General features: G+C 37.8%; 1 pseudogene; it reads left to right on the forward strand.

Annotated features, from left to right (window-relative positions):
- The first annotated feature begins 16,285 nt into the window (after positions 1-16,285).
- LOC127113152 (uncharacterized) lies at positions 16,286-16,814 on the forward strand (annotated as a pseudogene).
- Positions 16,815-24,955: the final 8,141 nt, after the last annotated feature.

The raw sequence follows: 24,955 nt of genomic DNA on the forward strand, positions 1-24,955 counted from the left end.
TTCCCCTTCTCCTTCAAACCCCCCTTGGTCACCTCCGGGCTTAAATAAAGAGCACGAGAAATCTCAACAGCATCAGGTTCCCCCTTAGTGACATAGAATGGAATCTGATCTCTGATCTGGATACCCAGGATGCTAGCATAGTCCTCCATCAAGGGCCCCAATAGGTAATCTGGGAAAACAAAGCACCTCAAACCAGGATCATAAAACTGGAGAAGAGTATGAATGGCGCTCCTATCGCTGTCTGTGAGCCTGAAAACCACCTTCAGAATACCACCGCATGCCTCACGGAACATCCCCACATGGTCAGGTGTAATCAATGCTATCATATCTCTCAGCACACCAATCTCTGGGTCGAAGAAACTGTATACAACATCGTCTTTCAAACCGGTCCTCATGTCTGGAACAAAGAAGTCTCTCAACCAGGATCTCAATAAAAAATGTCCCCTGCATATGGATAAACATGTGTTAGATGCAGATAAATGCAAAATGTGAATGATGCTGATGTATGAATGCAATGCACTGTGCCATCCTCCAAGTCATCTGAACATCTGTTGCACTGAGTTACGGCCTCTGAACTGATCACAATCATTTGAGGTACTGAGCAACCATAAATCCAACTCAGGAATTCCGAAATAAACGGAACTGAAGAATGCGTCACCATAATCACCAGAAAGTCCTCTGAACATATAACCACCAGATCCTCTGAACTAGCCCAGGGAATCCTGAAATAAACGGATCCCCACTGATAAATACCACAGACAGAACTCCGGCGTCTCAGAAATAAATCCATAAATCCGACTTATAAATAGAACTCTGATCAATAACTGAACCATTAGTCACCATCAGAACATGCATCTGTAAGAATCAACCCTCCCCTCACAAGTGAACTCTAATCAGGTCATCCTAAGGCGGATAATGGTCTCGATAATCGGGCAAAGATACTCAACGGGTTTGCCCTTTCGGGTGTGCCGTTGCAGCTCTCTTGAGATTGTCTAAGCCAAAGATTCGGGAAAGCACGATCACTGAAGTCAACAGCTCTAAAGAGGTAACTCAACCAAAGTGGAATACTCCACCCGGAAGAGCTCACTCAGAAGAACCTCGTCCGGCTTGTGGTATGTCACATCGCAACAACATGCTGATAAAGCAAGTGAGGAAACGTGAGACCACACTAATCCTAGGTGTATACTCGGGCCTGGGTTTTAGCCCCACTCAGAACACCCCCCCCAAATCAGAGGAACCAACCTGTACAGAAGACAACACAATGATAGTATGATGCATGCAAATATTTATGCAAATATATACACAACATAATAATCATAAATGCAATAAATAGAGTAGCACAAGCGACCTAAACTATCCTAGAGAACGCTAGGAGAGACTCACTTAGGGAAGATGGACCAGCAAGAGGTCAACTTCTTGCTCCCCAGCAGAGTCGCCAGCTGTCGCATCCGTGAAAAACAACCGGCGGGAAGAACAAAACAAACAGAGCCGCCACCGTGCGTTATTTATCCCAAAAGAGGGAAAGGAAACGCTCGAAGTAAACCTGGAAAAGACATGGTCTCGTGACCAAAGAGAGATGGGATCGGGAGTCGGTTATGCGAAGGGAAGGTATTAGCACCCCTACGCATCCGTCGTACTCGACGGGATCCACGCTCAAGAGAATAGAAGAAAGGTTGCTAAAACTGCTCAAAAGAATGCACACACACACACACTGGAACAAGACACGGATGGAAGAAGAGGGGAACGGGCTCGCTAGGATATCGCATCCTATGCCTACGTATCTCATCTGGAATGAGAATCAGAGCTACCGTAGTTCGGCTCACGCACGCCGAAACAAAACACACACAGGAAAGCGACTGCCAATCGCTGGACTTATGTCAGACTCCACACAAACAGGCAAACATGGAAACCGAATGCCAATCACTGGACTTACATCAGACTCCGAACCAACAAACACACACAGGAAACCGACTGCCAATCGCTGGACTTATGTCAGACTCCACACAAACACAAAAGGGGTTAACCGGACGCTGAGTCGTCAAAAGCAACAAAAAGGTTGAACAAACAAGCTAACAGGAAGTCTGGTACTCGAGCCTGCTAGTTGTCAAGCAGACACATAAAAAAAAGGAAAAAGGGTGCCCGAAGAGATCTCGCACGATCTCCTGCCTACGTATCTCATCTGGTATGAGGATCAGGGCAACGTAGTTCCCCTGAACAGGGGAGAAACTTCTAACCTAACCAGAGACTGGGAAATGACAAACTAGAAGGGAGACTGACTCAAGCCTAATAGTTATCATGCAATCCACAATGGTCCTAGGTTGAGGTTTCTATCTAACTTGCACAGGGAGCAAGCTATCCTAAACAGCACAGGCAAACACATACAAGCAGAAAAAACAATCACACACACTATATGCAATCAATTGGGCTCATACAAGGTTAGGCTGTGAAACACAAGCCAACTGGAATCGGGTGTAGTTAGCTCTTAACCCTAACATTGAGAGTTAGGGTGAAGCAGATGAAATGGAAAGTGAGGGTAAGACCTCACAGCTCTTATCCCTGGCCTGGGAGAGCTTCAAACAAATGAAAGTGGGAGTTCAGAAAGTTGGAACTCTTCTCCACATATAACTGACACAACAAAGATCTTGGGTTAATATCCATAATGCATCAACACATGGTGTGAGCAAAGTGGATGACACACTGAATAGCAGGAGATGGACTACACATCTCTTTTATCTGCCAATTGCCTCATAAGAGGTCTTTTCCTGCTTGGCACAAAGATAAACATTCACAAGCATTGCCTCTTAAGGAGGGCTTCAGACAGGTGCTTGCCCACATAACAGGACAGGTCTTCCAGACTACATGAAGATTAGAGGTTATACCTAAGTGGTTAAGCAACCAAGCAAAAGCAAGTTCAAAGTGAACTTAAAGCAACTTATGTACCTGTGGAAACATCAAACAAATCAGTACAAAGTTCAGCCAATCAAACAATCAGTCAATAAGCAACAGTCAAACCCAATAAGCAAAGGGCATAAGCCACAAGTCAAGCTCAAATGAGTTAACAACCCTACAAAACACACAATGTTAGTAGTCAAAGGCAGACATCAAATGCTCAAATGATGGAGCATCATGAACCATATAACTTGGATGTTCAACCTGAAATCAAAGCTCAAACATGAGAGGCAAACCACTAGGTCAAAGCCTAGGGTCAAAGATGGAGAAAAAATTCAAAACAGAAGCTGAAATTTAACATGAATCAACTTCAAACACATCTTGAAACAATCCAAAAGGTCTCATATCATTATCATATACCAAAAGTATTTCATGATCAAATGAAGTTCAAAGCAATTTTAAAGCTCAAATGTGACCAACCAGAATGAAAAATCCCAATCAAATCAGAAATCAATCAAATAATTCCAAGAAAATTCATGTTCATTCACAACATTCATATCAAGCATCATACAGAAAATCAGAGCAATTGGAATTCATTAGGCATGGTAAACACGTCACATAAGATGAACAAGCAAAGGTGTGACACAAATTGTCACACCTACCTTAACATGATCATAAAACAGCAATGACACATGATAAAAATACCAAATCAACACCATAATTTCAAGCAAAGTGTCTAGTTTCAACATGTAAAATTTCAGATTCATTGGATAAAAGCTCAGCATTTCACAAATGATATGGCAAGGCAAGGTACAAAAGGCATACATGTTTACAAACCCTAGCACAAAATATTTTCCAACCAAGCACAATTTATGGAAAAATGATCAAAAAAAACTAGACAGAAAATGTGACACAATGCAAAAAACCACATGTTTTTTGGATCAAAACTCAATTTGATATGATTTTTTAAAGATTGAAATGAAATGAAATAAAAATGTAACAATTTAAATGGATTAATTGGAATTATTTAATTAATTTGAAATGATTTGGCGCCAGGCAGTGAAACGCTGCGTTTCACTAATGCGCTGGCCCAATCAGAACACACGCATGGCAAGTCATGCAGCCAACCACCAAATAACCCTAGGAAACACCTAACGCAACGCTTTAGCATGGCCTAATGGATCAAAACCGTGGCCTTAGACTCTGAATCATCTTCTTCACGCACGCAGCCATGAACAGTGAGCATTCAACAACATCAAGAACATTTTTCTCAGATTTCATAATTAAGAACATCAACACATTGCACATTCAATGGAGATTAAAGATCAAGGCATGGCTAAGCATATAACATCACACATCAAGTGAATCGAGCAAAACAAATTTCATCATCAAAACTTTAATCTACCATATCTAACACAATAATGCATGGAAATTAATGATTCGAAGCTCAGAATGATCACAACAACAAGATCTACAACATTAGCATAATGAATTTGAAAAATAAGAGGATCGATTTGGAACCTCTTGGAGAGCAGCTTTGGAATTCGTGTTGATTCAAGCCTTGCAATGCTCCAAACTTCTTCTACAACACTTGTATGGATGATTGGATGAAAGATCAAAGCTCAATTGCACACGATTTCAACAGAATTTTGATTTGCCATTGTTGCTTCCAAGCTTCACTATGCTTCAATCATGCACGATTTCATGTGAATCCTCTTCCAAACTTGCTTAGTGATGCTTCAATATGATGAATTAAGCAATGGAATGTGATTTGCTTGAAGAATTTGAGAGAAAATTTTGAGAGAAAAAGTGTGAAGAATTTCTAGATCTGAAAATTGTGATTGTTGTTAACTGAAAAACAGTTATGGTTTAGCTTATATATGCTCCATTAATCATGCTTAATTAAGCTTAAACCATATGCTAATGAAATGAATGAGTTAGGGAGTGTAAGTGCAAAATGAGTTTTCACCCTATGCATGAAAATGCATGGTGAATAGTGCACGAATTTCCCTTCAAATTCACTTCAAATGATGTTTTGGAGCCAAATGCAATGGTAGAATGTTCAAACAATGCCCAAATTTTAAATTCCATATTTTCCCTCCAAAATCAAAGGAAATTCCAAATGCTCATGTGAATGTAATGCATGTCATGTAATGCATGATTTGGAAACTAGAGGTCAAAATAAGAACAATGCAAAAAGAGCCATCCAATTTGGAGTCTTGGTTGAGAAGTTATGCCCATTTGAAGTTCCATGTACACTTTGTCGAGTTTTGATCATATCTCCTTAACCACACATGAGAAATTGATGATCTTGGACTTTTTGAAAATGGGAGAGACAGATTTACAACTTTCATGTTCAACAAAATTTCATTTGAAGATTTCTTGAGGATGTAATCTTGAGTTGAAAACCTTTCCATTTTTGGCAAGTTCAAATTACAGGTCACTTTCTATTTTTGGAAAGTTTTGACCTGACTTTATTTTCTTCAATGTTGATGTTTGAAATGTCAAATGAGACTTGTTTGAACATGAATGAAGTATTTCTAGCCACTTCCCACCTCCAAATCCAACAGTTGACTTTGTAGTTGACTTTTGTAGTTGACAGATGACTTGTGCACACACAGATGATTTTGAGCCTCAACCACTTGATGAAATGGCACCAAAATGAGACCCTAGCTTATACAAGCTCAACAAAATCATATGATGATCTCCATCTCAATAAAGACCCCATCTCCTTGAAAAACCCTGATTGGCATAATGCAGCTGATTAGGGTTGACCAGAGGTCAAAACTCTAATCCCAAGGAATCTGAGCATGAATTATGAACCATGATGATGATAATGTACCATTGCAATCAAGATAATACTCAATCTCCTTGAGGAACCAAGAAACCCTAATTGAAGCACAAACCCTCAGATGATTGGTGATCAATTCATGAAACCCTTAGGCTTGCATCTCTTAACCTCTCTATCTTATGAGAAAGACCTAGGAGGATGACTTGCTCATTGTTTCCATCGCAAAAATGTAATGCCTAATGTCCTACAAAATGAAATGCAATGTGCAAAGCTAGTCCCAAGAGAGGAGGGCAAATTTTGAGGTGTTACAGCATGTAGATATTAAAAATGAAACATAATCGAGCGGTTTTCCCGCCTCTTATTTATGTTATGGGTTTCTTCCCTCTTTAACCACGTCATGGCGTGTTGAGGTTCAGGTTTTAAAGCTGCCATTTGAGAAAGGTCATGTTGATTTCCATATTTAAACCTTCTTCTTGATCCTTCTAGAGTGCATGGTGTATTTTCTTGGCCACTTTAAGGTCGGCACACAAAATAACAGGTGAGATCACGATGTCCAAAGTTGTAGTGAAAGGCCTACCCAGAGGCAGTTGTAAAGGCTTTTGCATTAGATGACCAGGAACTGAGTGTTGATGGACTAAAGGTCTCTTCTCTCTCCCACGAATACCATTAACTCAACGTATCCTCAAGGATAATTAGTCATCCCATTGAACGCTTGTAAAACCGAGTCATTGTATGATATTTGAATTCCTTTGTCTAGGTCCATTTTTTTCCAAATGGAGACAAGTAGAGGATGTCACATGAACTTCTTTCGTCAATATAAATTCGTGAGACATCAGGCTGTCCTACAATAGTTGTGATTACCAGGGGAACAATTCATTAGAAGTTCCCTTAACCTCTTCAGAGTCTCGAAACCTTAGCGCAAGTTGATTGAGGATTTTGGATGATGAACTACCTTCATTTCTATAGACAACCATCATTTCAAAAAAAATCCTTTTGACCATACCTTTAGAGGGTAGCTTCGCCCAGGGTGAACCGTTGGTGATGACAATGGTATATATATGATTGCTTTTATCGGATTCAATTATTTCGCCATTGGGACCGACATATGAGGTTTTCGTGGGGGACTTGTTCTTTTGAGACTCTTCTCAGTCTCGTTTTTCTCCATTAACATATTTGGACAACCGACCTTTTTTTATCAGCATTTCAATCCCATCTTTTCGTTGGATGCAATCATCTATGTTATGGTTGTATCCTACATGGAAGCGACAATACTTTGATTTATCTGTCTGGGTAGACTCCCGGACATGGTAAGGAGGTTGATTCCCAGTAATATGGAACTCAATATTGATGAATTATTGATAAATATTTTCTTGGGAAGTGTTTAAAGGCATATATTTATCGTATTGTCTGTATGTTCCCCTATTAGTGTCCTCTTTTCGCCGATAAGATTCTTTTCCTGTCGGGTGATTGAAACTTGCATCGACAACCGAGGTCTAGTTATATAAGTGAGTATTCAGATTTTCTTCTAGCGTCATCTATGGTTCGGCCAAGTTTAACATCTCTAGAGTTGTTTTTACCTTCTTTTTTCCTAGGTTAGTGCAAAAAGGATGGTCCCCGAGGAGGCCATTCTCAGAGATCTAACATTTGAGGGATTCTTTAGCCTCATTTACCTCTATATAAATTGAGTAAACTGATCAATGTATGAATCTATTTTTTATTTCTCTCCTTGAATTATTCTACTTAAGGTTACTATAGTAACATGTTGCCTCTTTCAGGCGGTGAAGTGAGCGGTGAGACGATTGCAGAAATCCGTCCATGAAGAGTTGAACGTGTTCGTCGATGTCTCATTTTCCATTGTACTATTTAAAATTAGGAGGTTCTTACATCAACTTAGGAATATTTATTTCTAAAATATTGACACATAAGGGATTCTAAGGATGCATACTTTTCACTTAGTGTTTGCCACTATCCGGGGATTGAATGTGACTACCTCAGTCTCTGCCCGGACTCCGATAAGGAGAATTATGTTTTCCGCCTTTTGAACATTATTCTGACTTCTAGATTTTTCTTCCATCTGTTGTGGAAGATCCTGGTTGAATGATACAGTCTCTCTGGATCCGATTTCCTGGACTGAGTTCTCTAGGGGTTGAGCGTGGTTGAGGCTTTATTCCAAGCAAAGGAACCTCTCCTCTATCGTCTTCAAGTTCTATTGTTGAACGATGTTGTTGATTTTTTTGAGTAACTTGTTTGTGCCTTGAGTTCCTAGGTTTGCTTCAAGGATGCCAAAACCATGCAATGTGTTTAGTTGATCGATAGGGAGAGAAGTTGGAACTCCAGTGGTGGAGCATGGATGATCCTTGTTCTTGGAGGAGGAATAAATAGATTTGACTGTTGAGGAATGTCGATGTCGAGATTTGCTTCGCCAGGAGGAGGAGTGGTTTATGGTCGATTGGCATTTCCCAAAGCTACGACAGTTGCATCCAGGGAGACTTCACGTGAAGTTGTTGAATGAGTAGCTCTAAATCCATCTGTTTCCATAAATAAAAGAAGTCATAGATAAAGAGGATTGAAGACCCGAAGAATTGGTAAACTGCAATAGATGTAGAGTTTGAATTGATCGATCGTAACCGACTTTTGTGTTCAATTTTATGTATCTCCGTTCAAGCGTTGAAAGGAATTTCACACTTGAAAATTAAACGCAGAGGTACAAAGTCGTAAGAAATGTAGGAATCAAAATTCGTTCCGATAGACGATGCCATTGTTCCGTTCCAGAAACAGAAATAGTGATGAATGCATAAGCTACAATAGAGTGAAACTTTCGATGCGGTAAAGCGAAGGTGTACCCACAAGGTTAGAACTCTGACGCTTAAGTCAATATATGAAAGAGTATAGAGTATTCAAATTGTGTTTGAAACTTGTTACCTGAAATGACACTATTCCATATAAATAAGGGAGAAAGATAATGGCATCACTATTTTTTTATCGTAGAATACAGAGGGTCATTGGATATGAATGAGATGTGAATCTCTTGTAGAGAGGCTCAAAGTAGCCTTATGATGAGGCGAAGATGCTAGAGATGAAATTAGGTAATTGGTTGATATGTTTGGTCTAGAGTGACCCTTCTTAGGGTGGTCGGATTGAGATGGGTATGGTCGGTCAAAAATAGGAATAGTGAAAGATAAGAACCATAAACTTACATTCTATAAACCCAAAATATATGCTAATTGATCATGAATACTTTCTTCTTTCATCATAATGTATGCTTTAAATGCATGCATATTATTTTGAACTTAGGATTCCAAGTTCATGTACTTCTGTTTCCAAAAGTTAGATGCTGATGTTGCAGCAACGGTCAAAGAGTTACTTAAGTTTTAAAGTCTAACTCTATCATTTCTAAATATATTGGTAGGAGCTGCTTCCATACCCATGCTTCTCCCTATTCCAGAGTGCTTGAGCCAAAAGACTCCACCAACAACATTATTAGGTGAAATTTGACACTCGAGTTTTAAACTATATTCGAGTTGGTTCAGTTCATTGTCAACCCTAAGTGTGGGGGGGGGGGGGGGGGCAGTAAAGTTAATGCTTCAACACTCGAGTTTGTATATGAAGAAGAAGAGCAAAATGGATTTCTATTTGAAACTTATTACCTTGTTTTGGCGCTATATATATATATATATATATATATATATATATATATATATATATATATATATATATATAGAGAGAGAGAGAGAGAGAGAGAGAGAGAGAGAGAGAGAGAGGTCGAATAACAAACTAGTTGTTTACTCGCCTTTCTTTGCAGACGACAATTTGATGTGCTTTGCAGTTAATATCTATTGGGACCGTACGAGTAACTATCTCCATTATTTTGGAAGATTCTTTATGGAGTGGTACCTTTATCAGATTGGAGGTTGAGTCAGTACGATAGGCTTAGGTTGTCATGGGTCTTTCTTATCGGTCCAAAACAGTTGCCCCCAAGCCCTTGTTGAGGCATACGTAGGTAAGGGCTTGTTATTATGACTATGGATGATGATAATTTTCTAATTATTTAAGATCAACAAATAAGAATCACTTTAGTTCCTTAAGCAATAATGCATTAAATGCACCATACTTCAAACGTATTTTCATGTATATAATCATGATGCTTCTTGGGAACCTAAATTCTTGAGTGTTACGTGTGAAAGATTTAGACGTGTTTGGTGAAGTCTTTTTTACTTCTATAACATAGTTTCTTTTCAAGGAATAAGTATCATTTTCCTTTTTATGGGTCTTCTTTTTCTAGTTTGACAGTTTCATTGTTTCTTCCTTCTGTATCTCACTTCATGTAACTTCAAAATTAGTGCATTATGAACAAGAAATCTCATAAAAGTATTAGTAAGTCTCAAAAGGATACTCCATTTTCTTGGATGGATCCTGCTTATTCTTCCAGTACTTCTAAGAGGTAGGCTTGCCTTCTGATTGGGGAATTGTGATCCCTTCTAAGGATGAAAGGATTTGTGACAAATAAGGTGTTTGCGTCATTCCCTTTTACGAATGTGCTTTCTCCATAGTTGGCCTTCATCTTCTTTTTACTACTTTTGAGGTAGGGGTAATGAACCATCTTGTCATGGCTCCCTCATAATTCCACCCTTCATCTTGTGCATATATGAGATTATACCAATATTGGTGTGACCATGTGAAGGGGAAATTATGTGTGTTCCTTTTTCATCACCTTCTCAAATGTCTTCATGGTCCGACGTCTCTGAATAGGGGTAGAGAATTACTCCGCTTCAAGTCGGTCATTAATGGTTTCGAATCTCTTCCGGAGTTCTTGCCTTTTTTATATCGGTTTTTCCTAGTGACTCCATCAGTCCAGAAGCTCATGCTACAATTTATGATATTGGTAATGGAGTGAAGGACCAATGTATCGACTTGTTTCCAAATATTGGACTGGGCGTCACTTTTTTTTGGGAAATAAAAATTTCACATATAGCGAGGAGGATTTTTTTAGGAGGCTCAATATCAAAAAAGGTCGGTTGGTGAAGTTCATCAATAATATGGGATATATAAGAGAGCTACCCAAGTGACAAAACCTAATAAGAAACTTTTAAAGTGTCTTATTTATATTCCTCTTTTGGTAAAAACTCGTTCTTGAAATGAGAGAAGAACCATTTTTGGAACACTTCAAACTTTTGAGTTTTACGATATTTTCTCCCTAAGTTCCTATGATGTATACAAAGTGAATGGGTAATGCAAAGTGTGTGGGTAATGAAGAACATTTATAAGTTTTACGCATTTCTGTAGCTGTAGAAAACCTACCATCTTTATCAAATATCTCGGGTCAGACAACTCTTCCCTTACTAGTGGGATATGGCTCTCACTCAGCTAAAAGTCGCCAACTCCCTCAGTTGGACAAAGATTGTGCTTACATGGCTTACCTCTTCAGATCTATACTGGAGGAAGAAATAATCAAACTAACCATGTATGGTTGGCGCGCTCCGGATGCTCTGGCCCTTGGTGCATTCAATCACTAGGATATTTTTTTGTTTGATTGGAACCATGTATGAGTTTGACCCTTGAAGCGGTCTCATAATCATTTGAAAATGCTTTGGATAAATTAGAGCATTTCACCATCCTTTAACACTTTTTAGGGAGAAATTTGCTGGATTAAGTTGTCGTAGATGGAAAATTGTTTCTTTGCGCAAGTAGGTTTGTCAGAGTGTTAGAGTTTTATTTTTTATTTTTTATTTTTTATTTTGCGTGTGTGGTACTTGAAGATTAAATAAACACAAGAAATATGTGTGTATGTGTGTGGTGTGTGAGAGGGGGTGAATTAGGTTTCAGATATGACATCTTTTTACCAAATCAATCACAAACCAATGACAAGAACAACATTCATAAAATTACACACGATTTTTATACTGGTTCACTATTAAGTAAGTTAGTCCACTATACTCGTCAAAGTGATTTCGCCTTCTCACAAGTTCTTATCCAGCTCATCAATTAGATTACAAACTCAAAGACCAACTGTCAATGACTTCTCGAGGCTATAGACTAACCTTAGTCCTTCAAGGAAAAAAAATTCAAAGACAAAATGTCAATGACTTCTTGAGGTTACATATTAAACTTAGTCCCTCAAGGAATTTACACAAAGTTACAATACAAATAATATGTGTTTACAAGAATGCTTCTTAACAAGCAGATACATAAAATGAATTTTACGGTTTACACTTAAGAAAATATACAAATGAAAAGCTCTAAGTGTAGGGAATGTTGTAAGTGTTATTCTTCTCTTTTTGTCGTTGTATTTCTCTTATTTTTCACAATTCCTTTGCCTTATTTAAATAGATAACGAATAGTACATTTAAAGGATAGAATTGAAAACTTCTTTGATATCACATATGTATTAGTGGTACGAGGTTGATTCGTGAATTATGGAGATCCGTTGGTAGTACATTCCTTAATAACTCAATCTTATTTGTCCTTTAAAGGAAACATTTGATTTTGCCACTTGAATGTACGATTTTCAAGAACATTCTTTCAATCATTGTTTTCTAAATCATTGGCTTCATATTTAAGATGATTTGAAGATTGATCATAGTTTAGAGCCTTGAAGATTAGACTACAAAGTCTAGTGAAATTGAGGCTTCGATTTATCAAAGTAAATTTAGATTGTCTTTTCAGAAGCGTTGACTAGGTTATTTAGATGGTTGACTTTTAGATAAGTACTTCTTTGTATTTTAACCTTGGTTCAGAATCTGATGATGTCTAGAGTCCAGAGTCCGATGATGTTTCGAGTTTTCTTTGTTAACTTTGTCCAACGTTTGGCTTGTTCAGAGTATGCTTTATTCAACATTTTGCTTGTTCAGAGTATGCTTTATTCAACATCTTGCTTGTTCAAAGTCTGATTTATCCAGAGTCCACAATTCCATTATCAAGAATTTGCTTTCTTTATTTTTATGATTCTGCACAATTAACAAAATTGTTAGAGTATAAAAATTTTCTTTATACTTTTTTATCATCAAAACTAGAGGATTGTAGATGTAGACCCAAACTTGTTCCAACAGTCTCCCCCTTTTTGATGATGACAAATACTATAATTTTTATGAACAATTTTGACTTAACAAAAAATCAACTAAAAATCTGAGTTAGGTTTGTAAGCTCCCCCCGAGTTTTATACCTTTACAATTTTCTTAGCTTAAGTTCACAGAGTGAGGTTTGCAAGCCCCCCGAGTGACGCTTGCAGTAGAAAATTGTTAAGGATGATATGATGTGAGAAATTTCTTTTGATACAGAGTATAGTACTTAACATAGGAAGTAAATTTGATTTTATAGTTATGTCACATCAATCAATCGTTGACCTATTGATTTAACATTTTAGTTAAAGGCTTCTTATACAAGTTGGTGAAGCTTGAGTAGAGTTCAAAATCTGTCTTTAGAACTTTGGTGAGACTTCAGAGTCTTTAGAGTTTAGAGTTTAGAGTTTAGAAAATCAATAAGTTAAAAACTATTGTTCTTTTGTTAATTTTTATGAAAATAATAATAATATCGTTTAATTAGACTTATATTTTAAAAAAGTGAAAGTGATGCTATCATTTTTTAGTACAAAAGGGTAATATATAACTTTTAAATTTCTAATTGTTTTAAAGAAAAAATTAATTTATTCAATATTATAGACACAAAAAATAAATCAAACTTATATTATAAAAGTCATATTTCATTTTAACCAGTATTTTTAGTTTGAACTTTATATTATGAAATTATAAAATCAAAATTTTATAGAATCTCAATTATATGTTGAATCATAATATATTTTATTATAGCATTGTTTCTCACAGTGGCCTTCTCAATGTGACTGACTATGTTTACTACACAAAATCAACAAAATTAATTATAATTTTAGATTTAATAAAACTAATTATAATTTTATTGACTATGTGACTGACTATTTTAACATTGGTTCAGTATAAATATTACTCTTAATATTCATACCTATGCTTAAGACTTGATAACTCCTTACCCCCCGAGTTTAAGACTTAGAATTTTTTTTTTTAATTTTCAATCAAGACAATAGTCTCATAATTTGTCCAACAAATTTTTAGAATGTTTGGGATTTATCTTCGGATAAACATGAATCAAAATCATATTATTTTAACCCATTCATCATCAATAAAAAGATAGATAGAAACATGAAGAATAACAAAGAGGATTGAGAAAGAAAAGAAATACTTCATCAATCATTCAAAATTACAAGACTTGAGCTGAAGAAACTAAAAATATATGAGAAAAGATGGTTCAGAGGAGAAAATGGTGGAGACAAGAAAGGAAAAAGACTAAGGAGCGGACGATCCAACTCCAGAAGTAATCTTTCTGGATTTCTTCCTTTAACAATTAGTGCTTTTAGCTCCATCAAGGTTCAGGCCTAAATGGGTTACAAGAGCGTCAGTCGAGCTATCTTTTTGCACCTTCTTAACTATTCCTTCTTAAGAGAAGAGTTATGAGAGAACTCATCCATAAGCAATAAAGAAAGATTTTTCCTCGCGAGAGGCCATGATCTTTGACTTCATGAAGTTAAAGATGGTGAAAGGAAGGCTAGATTTAACTCTTGTTGGGCGGAAGTACAAGAGATGTTTGTCAACAAAAGTAAGCAAGTCCAAATCCTTTTCTCTTGGCAGGAAATTTGATACCAACAGTTGATGCCTGATTTTTTCCATGGGAGAGAGTAGAAGTACTTGCAGTCTTTTCAAGGTTGGCAAAAATTCACTTAGGAATGATTGTGAGGAATGGGTTATTTCTTCTAAAATATTTAACACAACACCACCATCCTCACACTTTATTGCCTTAACAATAAGTGATGGAGTAATGATGATTGGGAACATAAAGACATCAAACTGGACTCCAAGAGCATCCTGGCCGATTTTCTTAATGGATGCATTTAACCATAATTCTTTGACAAAAATAGGGTAAATAGGTCCATATATCGTGTCAAAGTAGTTGTCCCACCGTTTAGAAGAGACCAATCCTTAAATATTAAATCCTTAATCCTTTATTTCTTCAAAAGCAACGAACTTTTCATTTATAATGAATAGGAGGTTTTCCTCACCCATGAAAGTCCTAGAAGCCATTTTTGGTTTATGGTTGAGATAAATGAGAAAATAATGATTTTTATATAAAGTTTTAAAAAGACACAAGATATTATGAGGAGTGAGAAGTGGATGGGGTGTTTAAATAGAATGAGAAGGGAAATGGAAAAGACTTTGAAAAATTAGGGTTCGTAGTAGAAACGAATGAGAACTCAACTGTCACCTCGAAAATCCTCATTAATAAATTCTACAACAAGGCACGTTACTTTGCACGCTTGTTAGAAAAATGAAGGAGAAGGGTGATCCAGAACGCAGCGGAATTTAAAATTTCTCCTTTAGTGATCCTTACAAATGGGCATGATCAGTGATAAAATTGTTACCTCTTGCGGCGATTGTAACCTTTGATTCAGATCTATGGAGCGATCACGAACGTTGAACAATGACAACGCCTCTACTCATTCACACGAATGAATTCCTTCAATCTCAGTGCTAGCTGCTACGAATGAAGGCTTTGAGTGAGAGAGAGAGAGAGAGAGAGAAACGAAATTGCAACTGCACAAATGCTTCTACACAAGGGTTCTATTTATAGAACCACTTGTGTGGGCTGCAAGCTAAAAAAAAGCCCACTCAAGTGTATGTGGCCCATATCTTATAATATGTCAAAATCACTTAAGCGTGTGGTACCTTACCATATTTCGTATTCTACTTAAGTACACTGTACCTTACGATGTTCTACAATTCACTTAAATACACCGTACATTACAGTATTCCTCAGTTACTCTATCTCTCATCAATCCGTCCTTTTGTGTGTGACCCTATAGGTTTTCGCGGTATTGACAATTATATTAAATCACGTATTTAACATAATAAACAGTGAGCGGTATCTAGCAACACATCACTGCTACCCAAGACACGAAAATGTCATGTGATCTGACAAATCCTTTTGTGATAATACTTATGTGTGCAATTACCCTTTTGCCCTTATATCTATATTGAACACAAGGCATATACCGTGTCATCCTTGTCCAGTTCAATATTGGGCCCATAGACATTTATCCTGTTACGCTGGATGGGCAAATTCCATCTAGGTCACTCATGTCCCTAAGCATGCTTCGTGGAGTACCCATCAACTGTCTTTATGGTCATCCAGTTACGGACAATGTTTGATCAACAATAAGGCACTCGATTCTACATCTAGGGTCCATAGTGGTTTCAGGTCGAAGGGGGTATACACCATTATCACCATGAGAATAACTTATGACACTTTGCATAACATTCTATATAGTATTCTCATAGCGAGTCAATTCAGTATTGTCATACCCCAATTTTGTCCGGGCATTTTAAAGTTTTGGTCAAGCATTCATTCATCTCATGACTCTTGGTTTTGATATAAGTTATTTTTCATCTACTGTTTGAACTCTTAAGACATGGTACATCTCAGTCTTTGTCGGGCCTATGTCGCATGAGTGTCACTAGCCATTCAGGTCCTAAATCTTGGGTATCACTCATGATTAAGTCAAAGTCATACTATCTATTGCGCTACATGTCCGAAGATTCATTATTCATGTAAAAAGAGAGCAAAAATTCACGCACGAGGTTAAAGTCTATAGAGCTGAGTTTCCATAAAGAGCCGCATCCTTGGTTGTTGTAGTAGCAGTGCCGACACATAATTTCCGATTACTGCACTCATTCACTCCACAAGATTTGATGGCATCAAAGTCAAAGTCGTTGCAATCAAAGCATGTCAAGCATCACAGTTTATATCCAGGCATGGAAATGTTTACGACAAGTAATTGATTGGAACGAAGCAAAGAGTACATTCAGGAGCCTACTACAATTGAGAAATACAACCTTTTGTCAAAGCAATTGTTTTACACTTGCCTTACTAGCATTCTTGGTCGTTGTAAGGCCTTAAAGAAGAAACTTGATTATGACAAGCAACTATGAAGGAACAAATAAGACTTAAAGGTTGAAGATGCAGGCATTGCTGTTTTGCATGGAAACCTAGGCATGGTATTGTGCTGGTAAGATTGATTGGAAGGGGATTCGCTTTCATTGGTTACTATGTCTGAAAATAGCCACCTCCAAATGTAGATTTTGCAGTCCTGCATAAACGCCTATGTCGTTCTAGATATATTCAGATGTGGCATTCCGCATGGCAATATGTTATTCTGATTTTATTTACTCTGGGAAGACATGGTTGAATAACTAGTGGTTGGCTTTGATAAACCTCAAATAACCCCTTATATTTGAATTGGGAATGACCTTGCGTTTTACGTGACTGTTCAATAATGGTGCTCCATCATTTTTAGAAAAATAAGTGTTACTGCTCTTGGAAATGATAATACTGTTTTTATTTTTTTTGCCATGATCAAAACATTTACTGAGATTTCTTTCATTTGTAAATGTTGCTCTAACAGAGAGTATGGATTTCTGAATGAAAGAAAAGAGGCTAAGCCAAGCAATAAAGCAAATATAAAACCGGCATGATCCAAACACACCGTAATTGAAACAGGCTTGAAACTTGTACATACTCATTACAATACAATGCGTGTGCTTCTACAAACAATGGAGCCACATTTCGACATCACGAACCACATCATTCTGACCACCAAACATCAAAGAGGGCTGCAATCCGCCTTGGCCAAGCAACTGCAAGTCTGCAGGTCTTCTGCAGCAGAGGGGCCACTGCGTATCCTTTGTCACACGGTTCACACCCCACAATGCATCAGTACAACATCACGATGAATAAACAGAACATATAGGATGGCAAGCACCTTGAGCAATTCTGCCACAAACCCGCTTCAGAACTTTGAAATACAAGCCAATGGATGAGGAAACCTTGGTCGAGACAACATGTTCAACAAACCATGGAATCAACAGGCCTAACTGGAGAACCCGACCTACAGCAAGAAGAATTAGCCACATACCAAGATTAAACCAAGGTACCTATTGTCGAAGTATAAATCCAGCATCAAAGGAAGGTTCAACAAAAGTCTCAGCAATCCTCACAAGAAAATTCCAAGGCATATCATTTAGCATATTCAATGATCAATTTTCAACCTAGTCCAGCAGCATACATCAAAGACATTGCAAGTATCAATGCACTTCAGTATAAAGGCAATAACACACAACAATCGAGCATTTCAAATTGCAGTCATATACGATAGTACAAAATAACAAACCTGGTAGGAGGGAGTCATATTGTGACCTGCAACATAAAGGCAGCATTTCACCTTGATCAATCAATCAGTATGCACTGCCTTGCTTCCATCCGAATTACCAACCTGAAATTGTCAAGCAATGTGCATCAATCCAAAACATGCAACAATCAGTCAAGCCAAAATAACATGAAGCTGCAACTAAAACCATAAGCAAAAGTGATGAATAGCTAAGACACCACACGGAATCAACAGGAAATGTCATACCTGAAGAACAATTCACATCAATACGAGAATTGGTGACAACACACTGTGATAGCAACAAAACCGACATCCGCTACGTATTATCTCAAGATGAATGCGTACCAGCTTAAATTAACGGTCCTGTCACCATCCATAACCAAATGGGACTGACATTAGAAAGCCGTTGGATGTAAGAAATGATTAAAGGTCAAGCATCAGTTAAAAATTCCATTTTACAGAAGAGTAAATAATTTGACCAGCATGTGTTTTACAGCAGTAAAGACGCAGTGAAAAGTTCAACAAAAGGCCACACGTTTTTGGAAGGATTTCACTACAGACAAAACAGGAAAATGACTCACATACCTTGGCCCCCACCAAATCCAGCCCAAAAATTCCTCTCTAACGGAATGATTCTGAATAGATTTGCCAGCTCATGAAGGATAAGGACGTATGAACCTCGTACCACCTCTCTATAAGAAGGGAGTGAAATCCACTGAAGAGGGATCCGAATTTTCTGCAACGTTACTCTGAAGAAATCATTCCAAACCTCATTAAAAAGCTCCGTTGGGAACTTGTTGAGATCTTCACATCGAAGCTCAACAAGCTCGAGCTAGACCCCTGTCAAAACCGAAGCAAAACCAAATCGTTAAAGAAGAAGGCGAGAGATCAGAAGGGAGAAAGGAGAACTTCGAAAGACACTAAAGATCATTTATCTCACCTCGCCGGAATTCGAACGTCGGACTAGCTCCGATTTGGTATTTAAACTTTCCCTTTGTTTGATTTGATGCTACCGCTTTGTGTATATCGCCTCAAACGCCATAACCCCCATGATTATTACATGAGATTTCTGCTGTTGTGTTGTTTTGTTGTTGCTTCGGCTTCTTTGGATTTTTGTTTTTGATTCGGAAACTACGTGGTTAGATCTGTTTTTTTTGAGTATTTGTTTGGGTAAGTTTAGGTTTTCTTTCTCTGAGTTATGGGCGCTCACGACGGTGCCGCCATTGCTACATAGGAATGCCGTCTAGGTTTCTCGCCGTCGTGATTAATTCGATAGTGTTGTTGGTGTTGGAACAGAGGAGGAGAAAATGAAAACATAGAGAAAGTGGAAGTTTTTAAGTAGGAAGAGAGAATGAAGTATTCACGTTTTCCTTGCTGAGTTGATTTTTTTTAATTAAATTAAAAGGCAACTTCGTGGACTGTGCTTTTCCTGTACGTTGCTTTACCAGGGGAGGACATTTATTTTGGTAATAAGTGTTGACAGTTGTTGGTCTTTCAAATGAATTTTCAAATTTCTCATTCATTTATGAGAAGTAATGACCGCCGGATGTTGGGAAGAGAGGTAGAGGCCATTCGTCTCCTTCCCTTTCGTCCGTTATCTCAACTAGTTGGGCTGGGTTCGCCCCTTTGGCCCAATCTGGGGGGCAGCTGCAGCGTCTTGGGCCTCATGGGTCCTTATGGTTTGCTGAATTCATCAAACAAACCCCCTAATTCAAGTCCATATCCTGTTTTATTTGTTTTATCTGTTTTTAAGCTTTAATGCCTTAGATTTTCCAAACAAATTAGAAATGGATCAATTTTCCAATTAAATATTTTTTCCTTATTCTGTGTAGATCTTATATATTCTTTAGAATGTTGCAATTAAAATATTAGTTAAGCGTTAATATTGGTAAATGATACCAAATCGTTATACCTTATTATAAAAATAATTAAGCCTTGGTTTAATACCAAGTAATTTCTCAAAGTATATTAATTCTAAATAAATTCAAATTTGACATATTTAATTAAGATGTTTTTCCAAAATTATTAAATAATTAATCTTTAAATGAAAAGGAGATTAATGAGCATCCGCTCCATTATCTCTCGATTATTCGAATAATTGGCGTACGCCATATTACTTGAATCTTCGTCATTTAATTAAAACCCTACAAATTCTATGAAATTAAAATCATTCTCCAAATTATTTATAAATTCTAAAAACCTTATTTTAAATTAATCTTGAATGAAAAGGATAATAGTAAGCTTCCGCTTCACTATCTCTCGATTACCCGAATAATTGGCGTACGCCATATTGCTCGGATTTTCGTCATTCAATTAAAATCCTAAAAATCCATAAAATTAATATATTCCCCAAATTAATTAATTAAATTCTAAAAGTTTTTTTAATAATTAATATTTAAATAAAAAGGAGGTTAATAAGCTTCCGCTTTATTATCTCTCGATTATTCGAATAATTGGCGTACGCCATATTGCTCGAATTTTTGTCATTTAATTAACACCTTAAAAACTCTATAAAATTAAAATCATTTTCCCAATTTAATTATTCTAATATTCTCTTAAAATCATTTAATAATTTAATTTTGAATGAAAAGGAGAATAGTAAGCTTCCGCTTTACTACCTCTCGACTATTCGAATAATTGGCGTACGCCATATTGCTCGAATTGTCGTCATTTAATTAAAACCCTAAAAATTCTATAAAATTAAGATTATTTTCTCAAACTAATTACAAATTCTAAAAGCACTATTTAAATTTATTTTTGAATGAAAAGGAGATTAATAAGCTTCCGCTTTATTATCTCTCGATTATTCGAATAATTGGCGTACGCCATATTGCTCGAATTGTCGTCATTTAATTAAAACCTAAAAAACTCTATAAAATTAAAATCATTTTTCCAATTTAATTATAAATTCTAAAAGCTTTATTTTAATAATTAATCTTTGAATGAAAAGGAGAATAGTGAGCATCCGCTTCATTATCTCTCGATTATTCGAATAATTGGCGTACGCCACATTGCTCGAATCTTCATCATCAAATTAAAACACAATCGAATAAATTCAAAACACTTTCACAAATCAAATTTAATTCTTCGCCCCCGTGCGACCAACAACTTAAAAAAAATTCTTTTCAAAAGAACACTGTTAATCCTTTCTAATGCGCACAACAAACCAACGCTTAAGCCTCCGCCGAGAGTAGACAAGCCGACGTTTAGCCTTTAGGACGCGATCTACACAGTCGTTCATTAAAAGACACCAACAAAACCGTAGTTTCCCGAACTACGAATGCTCTGACTTCCTTATTGCACCATAAGGATACGTAGGCACGAGATTGCGAGATCTTGGCGAGCACACTAATAAAAAACCTCCCTTTTCCCATTTTGAGGTTTCCATCCGTCTCTATTTCAATCTTTATTCACTCGAAGAAAGCAAATAACATTTAACTAACATTCAAATAGCAAATTAGACTAAAAGGTTCCCGTTGAGTACAACGGACGTGAGGGGTGCTAATACCTTCCCTTTGCGTAATCGACTCCCGAACCCGAATATGGTTGCGACGACCATTATTCTATTTTTCTTAAAGGTTTTATCGATATTTTCCTATTCCTTCATTGGGATAAATAAAGTTCGGTGGCGACTCTGTTCGAACATAAATTTTTCCGCGACCATCGCGAGGAATCGCATTTTTCGAGATGCGACAGATGGCGACTCTGTTGGGGACCCTGCTCCAAGCAAGAGAGAGTCAAGCCTAACTTAGTTAATTTGCTAGGAATGTTAGAATACCGCTTTTTATTTTCTTCTGTATATCTTGATGTATTATTTATGTTATGTAATTTATTTTGCTATTATGTTGGGTGATCTATGGTGTTTGACACATGTTGTGAGATAAGCTCCGTACCCGAGCTTTGAGAAAAACTTAGAACCCGGAGTTGTGTAGTATTGAACCGGGGGGTGTACACCTCATTGGGACAATACGAGAACTCCACCTAGAGTAGATCTGTTCAGAGTTTCCATCATAATATGGCTAGCCCATCATTGCGAGGAAACGTTGAACATGGTCCATGACTCTGGGAACCTCATCTTAAACTGAAATCCGTCTTCATGATTGGCGATCGTGTAGTATTGAACCGAAGGGTGTACACCCTGTTCGAACAATACGAGGATCCCACTTAGAGTAGACCGATTCAGAACTTCCATTTCAATGTGGCTAGCCCACTATTGCGATGGAAGACTGAACTTGGTCCATGACTCTAAGTTCTTATCATGAAAATGGATAACCTTAGGAGCAATCCTTGATGTGTGGGGTAAAAGACATAGAACCGTTGTTAAGTTGAACCTCGTGATATATGTGAAACCTGGATCCCTGTCATTGCATAAACATCATGTTGCATTCATTATGAGCATAGCAAAATCATTTACACACTTTCTTATTTTCAGGGAATTTCAAAATTTTCAGTTAATTAAGCATTCAAGAACAAATGGAGTCAGGAAAGAAAAAAACATTCCAAATCAAAGCTAAGGTACCGTGTGTGAAGAAGTTCATTGCATTCAGAGATGGGTTGACTAATATCCGTCGAGACGCATTCACACTCAAATATGGGAAGATTCTACACTTGTTGTCTGTACCGGTGCAGAAAGAAGCTATTACCGCACTAGCCCAGTTTTATGATCCACCACTCAGAAGTTTCCTCTTTAGAGATTTCCAGTTGGCCCCGACTTTGGAAGAATTCGGAAGAATATTGGACTCTCCTAAGCAGAAGAAGGGACCATACAGGGGGCTAGGTCAAATCCCTAAACCCGAAGAGTTGGCAGAAGTACTAGACATCCCAGTCAAAGATCTAACCCCTAACATCAAAATTTGGGGGAAGGTGCAAGGAATTCCACAAGAGTACCTGGAGAAAACTGCTCAAAGCTTTGCCAAAGCCCAGAAGTGGGAAGCCCATGATACTATTATGGCTTTACTTATTTTTGGATTGGTGTTATTTCCTAACATGGAGAAGTTAATTGATGTAGCAGCTATTAGCGTGTTTTGGGCCGTCAAGGTTAAAAATGAAGATCCAGTACCCGCACTCCTAGCAGATGTCTATCACACCTTGCACTTACGCTTTGAGAAGGAGGGAGGACTGATGTTATGTTGCATACCACTTCTTTACCAATGGCTTGTCTTTCATGTGTTCAAAGAGGTTGATACAATTGAAAGTATGGATGGATATGAGTGGTCTCAAAAGCTAGTAGGACTCACTGAAAATACCATTATTTGGTATCCTCATGGCTTGAATGTGGGAGATACAATTACTAGTTGTGGAGAATTTCCGAACGTACCATTGATAGGGTCAAAAGGATGCATTAACTACAATCCTATTTTAGCGATGAGGCAGTTGGGTTACCCTATCACCTATAAGCCGGATGACCAGTTGTTAGAAGGTTTTGTGTTCCATGATATGGACAATCCCGTTATGCTGAGAAGGGTTATCCGAGCCTGGGAGAAAGTTCGCTTCAGAGGACAAGACAAAGGAAAGGGTGTCATAGGGGATAGAGAACCCTATCATCAATGGGTCACCAAAAGAAGTTTAGAGATCAAGCTGCCATTCATCCTCGATCCTCCAACTCAACCTTCACCACCAGAACCCATCCCTGTCTCCATGGAAGAAGTGGAAGCGTTGAGAGCTACTATAGCAAGACTTGGGCGAGAAAATGAAGAGCTACAGACCAAATTCCAGCAAGTTTCAAATGAAAGAAATGAAATAAGATGGGAACTAGAGAGGAAGAAGGCCCAACTTGAAGCGACTGAGGAAAAGGTCGACAAGGAAGAACATAAGAGAAAGAAAGTGAAGGTAGGCATGGAACAAGCTGATCACTGCCTAGAAACCCTTAAAGAGCAGTTAAGACAAGTTGAGAAAGAATGCCAAAAGAATAAGCGGTGGTGGCTACGAGCTACAGAAGAGAAAAAAGAAGTTAGAGAGATATTGGAAGCTAAGATCCAAGATCTCACTATCTCCCTCCATAATGTTGAGACCCAAGCCGAGCACGAGCGCCGACTTAAGGAAAGAGCCCTTGAAGCTTCTCGAGTCACACCTACGATTTGGGCTGAGAAATGTCAAGAAGCAAAAGATGCCAGAGGAGTCGCTCAATATTGGAAGGATATATTTGAAGCATTCCATCAAGACAGTGTGATATGGCTAAGGGAAAGAGAGCAAGTCATTGAGGATTACGATACCTTTAGGAGAACTATCAATTTCTTGCAAGCGGACAAAGATGGGTACCGTGCAAAGCTCAACGGTTTGGTACAATTCTGCAACTGGACGACCCAAGAAATGCCTTGGAGGTTGAGAGAGGTAGTGGAAGGATTGGACCAACATGGCACACATCCCGCTGTAATCCATTTTGTTATGATGTGTCAGGGGATGGTGAAGAGGTTCAAGCTTGAATTAGAAGAACTCATAACTCGAAAGACTGCTGTGTGATTCTTTTGTTTTTCTTATATTCAGTTTAGTATTTGAGCTGTATCGATTTGGGCGGTTATGCCTTTGTACTCCGTACTTTAAACATTTGAATGGAGGAGGATGATCCTCATTTTAATTTCATGACTTTATGTTTTCTTCGAATGCTTAATATAACTACAATCGTGATGAAAATTCCCTGAAAATAAAATATGCATAACATTCGCATCCTCATGCATCACGCTTCGTAAAAACAAAAACAAAAACAAAAAAAACTTACCCAACCTTTTGCCCTCTATCCAGTAACGCTGACTAATCAACACCGGTACGAGACGCGAAGCAACTACAAGATGACATTAGAGCAAGTGGAGGCCAACCAAGCTACCATGAGGTCAGACATCAATACGATCCAAGAGAAGATGGAGCAACTGCTGGAAACAATGCTCGCCATCGCCCAGAGAGAGAGGGTTGCTGATGTAGAAAATGAGGCTAGAAGGAATGATAACCCATCAAGTTTGGTCCACCCAGATGAGAGCTACGCCCACGCCAAGAAGAGTCTGGTTCATATACCAATAGGAAGCAAAGGAGAGGGGGAT

This window comes from Lathyrus oleraceus, chromosome 1 (genome assembly GCF_024323335.1).
Source record: "Lathyrus oleraceus cultivar Zhongwan6 chromosome 1, CAAS_Psat_ZW6_1.0, whole genome shotgun sequence".
Lineage (NCBI taxonomy): Eukaryota > Viridiplantae > Streptophyta > Magnoliopsida > Fabales > Fabaceae > Lathyrus > Lathyrus oleraceus.